Source organism: Schistocerca piceifrons, unplaced genomic scaffold (genome assembly GCF_021461385.2).
Source record: "Schistocerca piceifrons isolate TAMUIC-IGC-003096 unplaced genomic scaffold, iqSchPice1.1 HiC_scaffold_2290, whole genome shotgun sequence".
NCBI lineage: Eukaryota > Metazoa > Arthropoda > Insecta > Orthoptera > Acrididae > Schistocerca > Schistocerca piceifrons.
In genome coordinates this window covers 435,254-441,253 of record NW_025728218.1, presented here as the reverse complement: position 1 = coordinate 441,253, position 6,000 = coordinate 435,254, and positions in this window count along the sequence as shown.

Here is a 6,000-nt window from a genome sequence, read left to right as displayed (position 1 = left end):
TTGTGATGTCTATTTTAGCCAACATATGGAGGGTAGATTGAAGTCATCACCATCTGTAATTCTATGACTGGGGTACCAATTTGAAATGACTGAGCATGTCTTTGAGCTGTTCAGCAACTCTTCCAGGTGGTTGGTAAAATGAGCTAGTCATTAATTTGTTCAAGTTGTCAAATATAACCTATCCATACTAACTCACAGGGACTATCTACATAAATAAGTAAAAGGGAATGGTGATGAATTCAGATGACTGAAACAGAGGGGAAACATGATTAATTAAGGCTGTAATTGTATTGTGTCATAAGAAGGTAATGACAGAAGGTTGACGACATTTGAGAGGAGGAGCCATAATTCAGTTGGGTCGAGGTATTTTGTGGTTGACCGATGCTCAGAGCGCATCGAATGTCCCACCTTCACTGTGTCGAGTGTCTATCTTGTCTTTATGTCCTCAGTTGACTTACTCTTCTGATAATTCATAATGTAATTGGATACATAGAGAGTCTAATATATAGAAGGTCTTAAAGTTTACAAGCTCATGGAGCCAGTGGACCTTCCTTGTGGCAGAAATGTTGAAGGGGAAGGAAGAGTGGTCAAGGAAAAGAACTGGTGAGGTTTAGAAAAAAGGAGTAGAGATGGGAAAATTTGGAAGACTTCATGCAGCCATAGCCCCTTGTTTTGGTTGACTTTTCCAAATTTACTACTTTTACTAAAATTCATCAGGCCATCTCCGTCACCCCTCTTCCTTCCCCTTCAACTCTTCTGCCAGGAGAGGGGCCACTGGCTCCCAAAACTTACAAACTGTAATACCCTCTATATGATTGTTCTCCTGCCAAAGGTTGCTGAGTAGACTTTTTATTTATTCAGTTGCATTATATTTTCAAAAACTGATTATTTTCTTCTAATAACTGCTGTGTTTTACTTCTTGTCGTCATTTACTAGGTGAAATTGAAATTAAAACTACATTGATTAGGCCATAATTTGAGGACTACTTTCTCTGAACAGGCTAAACTCTTCGAGCATAGTTTTTTCACTGCATTCTGAGGAATTTTGCCAGCTTCAGCCAATATTGGCTTTTTGTCCTGAAAGTGGATTCTTTGCTCATAATAGACAGCTGACTGCTCCTCTGGTTTGTTAATCATATGCGGTATGGCCTCCACGTATTTCCCTACCAGGTTTTTACAATTACCAGAGTTTGCAATGTAAGCTAATTTAACCATCTTCCCAGCATCATCTTCAACACTGATATGATGTGGACATCTGAATTATTTGCATAATGTCCCTGTTAACAAGATGCTGTTAATGTTTTGAGAGAAAATGTGTTTGTCGCTACACGTAGCTATATATATGTCCAATGTGTATTATGTATTTTGCTGCTGTGAGAGCAACTGTGTTGGTTTCTTCCATGCATTTGACATTATCCACATATTTACTTCAGGTTTATACAGATTTTGTCATAATTAAAAGTGAATAGTGACTTGTGTGAAAATACACTCCTGGAAAAAGAATTAGGTAAACCCTTTCAGAGGTTTCCAATTCACTCAAGATTTGTTGAAACATTCACACTCAAGATTTATTGTTGCAACAGTGTGTATGGAGTACATGAAATGACTAAATTTACAGGTTGGTAGCCAAAGTGGTACTGAGTTCTCAGATATCGGCCCATGCTGAAATTTCCGTTTTAGTATGTGGTGCAGCCTCCAAATGTGTCAATGCGGATACTGACTCTGGCATCCAGTCCATCATACAGATGGTGAATATTGTACAGGAATACACTATGCTACACCTGCCAGACCTGTTCTTGTAGTTTTGTAAGAGCTGTTGGAACAAGAAATGACTTGTGCCATTCGTCAACCATCATCTCCAGCTCGGGCTCCATTGGGGACAAGTGTGGAGAAAGTGCTGTCCCAAGAATTTTCTTCAGGTCTTGCAGAGCATGTTGAGTTCCATGGGCACTGTTTGGGCTAGCGTTATCCTGTTTGAACAACACATCATTTTCAAGGTGCAAGAATGGCAAAAAAAACTGGGCTAACAACATTCTGCCCATACAGATCAATGGTTCACATCCCTTTCATAAATGCAAAGATAAACGAGAATTGTAGCTTATCGCAACCCCAAATGTAAGGACTGTGGTGGGACCAGTGTGCCTCGAATGAAATAAGTTTATGAGACATCGCTCACCAGGTCTGTCATACATGCAAATGAGCATCACTTGCTTGCAGGCAGAATCTGCTTTCATCATTGAAGTCTATCACACACCATGCTGTCTTCCAAATGATCCTCTGATAGCACGAACAGTGCAAGTCGATGCTGTGCCATGGGTGGAAGATAGGCTAGCCTGACTGCTAATAACCAATTTTCAACAGTTCGTGTTGGCACATATGGGCTCACAAGACCTCTTATCTGTGTGTGGTAGCTGTACGAACTGCCACTGTAGCCCTCACCATATGTCTGTCTATACAGCTGTCTGTGCGGTGTGTAGGTCCAGGATCTCTTTCATGTGAGTGACACACTGAGGGAGGTGGTGCAGTGGTTAGCATACTGGACTTACATTTGGGAGATAATGGTTCAAACCTGCGTCCAGCTATCCTGATTTAGGTTTTCCATGATTCACTTCAGGCAAATGCTGCGATGGTTCCTTTGAAAGGGTATGGCTAATTTTCTTCCCCATTCTTGCATAATCCAGTGGGACCAATGACCTCATTGTTTTGTCCCTTCTCCCAAATCAACCAACCGAGCAATGGGTGTGACAATACTCACATGACCACTGATAAGAGTGTCATTAGACAGCTGACACAACACATCTAGTCAGTCTCCTCTCTATGACATGCAACACACAAAGGCTCTGTAGTCAAATGTGCTTGACAAGTAAACGTGCTGCACTTCATACAAACTTTTATCATGGAGTTGCCTTTTTTTTCCTTCCACACACATGTAACACCCATTCTTCTTCATCTCTGATGGCTCTGGTGTGTCAATGACAGCTTCTGAAGGGAATTTCTTTCTTAGGTTGGAAATCATCTCAATGAGGACTGATACCTGAATTTCTATTCTTCAAGTGTTCATTTGCCAATGGAAATTCTTCAGATAAATACATTGAATTATGACATTTCTTTTTGGTTGCAAAAGTGAATACAAAATTTGGCAATTTGGCCCAGTTATGTTCAGCATAAGTGCAAAATGGCTAAGCAGGGATGGCTAGAGGACAAATGTAAGGATGTAGAGGTTTATCTCACTTGGGGTAAGATAGATACTGGCTACAGGAAAATTAAAGAGACCGTTGGAAGAAAAAGAACCACTTGTATGAATATCAAGAGCTCAGATGGAAACCCAGTTCTAAGCAAAGTAGGGAAAGCAGAAGGCTGGATGGAGTATATAGAGGGTCTATACAAGGACAATGTACTTGAGGACAATATTATTGAAATGCAATAGCATGTAAATGAAGATGAAATGGGAGATAAGATACTGCGTGAGGAGTTTGACAGAGCACTGAAAGACCTGAGTTGAAACAAGGCCCTGGGAGTAGATAACATTCCATTAGAACTACTGACAGCCTTGGGAGAGCCAGTCCTGACAAAACTCTACTATCTGGTGAGCAAGATGTATAAGACAGCCGAAATACCCTCAGACTTCAAGAAGAATAAATAAATTCCAGTCCCAAAGAAAGCATGTGCTGGCAGATGTGAAAATTACCAAACAATCAGTTTAAAAAGTCATGGATGCAAAATACTAACGCGAATTCTTTACAGACTAATGGAAAAACTGGTAGAAGCCAACGTCAGGGAAGATCAGATTGGATTCCACAGAAATACTGGAACACGTGAGGCAATACTGTCCCTACGACTTATCTTAGAAGAAAGATTAAGAAAAGGCAGACCTACCTTTCTAGCATTTGTAGACTTAGAGAAAGCTTTTGACAATTTTAATTGTAATACTCTCTTTCAAATTCTGAAGGTGGCAGGGGGAAAATACAGGGAGTGAAAGGCTACTTACAATTTGTACAGAAACCAGATGGCAGTTATAAGAGTCGAGGGACTTAAAAGGGAAGCAGTGGTTGGGAATGGATTGAGACAGGGTTGTTGCCTCTTCCCAATGTTATTCATTCTGTATATTGAGCAAGCAGTGAAGGAAACAAAAGAAAAATTCGGAGTAGGTATTAAAATCCAACGAGAAAAAATAAAAACTTTGAGGTTCACCGATGATGTTGTAATTCTGTCAGGGACAGCAAAGGACTTGGAAGAGCAGTTGAACGGAATGGACAGTGGTTTGAAAGGAGGATATAAGATGAACATCAACAAAAGCAAAATGAGGATAATGGAATGTAGTGGAATCGGGTGATGCTGAGCAAATTAGGTTAGGAAATGAGACACTTAAAGTAGTAAAGGAATTTTGCTATTTGGGGAGCAAAATAACTGATGATGGTCAAAGTAGAGAGGATATAATATGTAGACTGGCAATGGCAAGGAAAGTGTTTCTGAAGAAGAGAAATTTGTTAACATTGAGTGTCAGGAAGTCGTTTCTGAAAGTATTTGTATGGAGTGTAGCCATGTATGGAAGTGAAACATGGACAATAAATAGTTTGGACAAGAAGAGAATAGAAGCTTTCGAAATGTGGTGCTACAGAAGAATGCTGAAGATTAGATGGGTAGATCACATAACTAATGAGGAGGTACGGAGTAGAATAGGGGAGAAGAGGAGTTTGTGGCACAACTTGACAAGAAAAAGGGACTGGTTGGTAGGACATGTTCCGAGGAATCAAGTGATCACAAATTTAGTATTTGAGGGCAATGTAGAGGCTAAAAATCGTAGAGGGAGACCAAGAGATGAATACACTAAACAGATACTGAAGGATGTAGGTTGCAGTAGGTACTGGGAGATGAAGAAGCTTGCACAGGACAGAGTAGCACGGAGAGCTGCATCAAACCAGTCTCTGGACTGAAGACCACAACACAACACACATGTTCAGCATACTATAAACTAACACCATAGGCCAACTCCTAAATTTGGAAACAGCATAACCTATAATCATTTTATCCACAGTATCCATTCCTCCTTCAGTGTGATTGTAATTTAATAGTGATACCTGGATTTCCTGTTTCAGGGTTGATATCATGCATTGTGGACACGAGTATCTGTGAACAATTACTTTTTGTTGGGTACAAGACAAGAGATTTATTAGCTTGGAAGCCAAGTTTTGAAACTCCACAGGTTGATCTCTTAGATATGAAATTCAGGAGGGATCTCTCTTTCCTTCTTGTGAAGAGTTCCTAGGATGGTCAATTTTTTTCTCTAACATGTCTTCCACTACTGGCAGCTTGTGTACATTTCATCGATTGTCACATAATCAGCAGGATTATATGATCACTTCAGGTTGATTGCAAAGGAATGTGGACACTTTCTGACAGCGGTTATGCTGTCAAGTTTTTCCTTTCATTTTGAGTGGAAATATTAGCAAACCTCATACAATGCATTACAAGCAGAATTCTGTTGTAGCTCATTAAGGCCGCATATTCAGTGGCTCAGTCTTAGAGTTAAAAATGACAGAGCAAGTGCTTGAGTGTCAGTCACCTCTGATCTCTCTGAAGAAGGCTGGATGGTATTCAGCCAAAATATTACAAGAAGAAGAAGAAAAAGCAGAATTTATGTGGGTGAATGCCAAAAATTTAATGGAACAGTCTTTACACCATGACAATTTGAAGAACCGTGGACACCAGCTTGTCACAGATTGGGTATTTAGTTCTGCTTTGAATGGTGTTACTTCTTGCCCCTGGGTTATGCTTACTAGTGTTAGTGACTAGAGCATTCTTCCTTGCAAATGCTAAAAATGCAACAGTAGCTACACAAATGTGTTCACATGGTATTAGTAGGATCTACATAGAATAAATATTAGCAGAAATGAATGTACTGAGATCATCCTTCACTCCAATGAAACTTTTGAAGCAAATAAAACTGTCTAGATCATTAAAAATATGGTCTTTGTTCGTTGTCTTCATGAGATATCTGCAA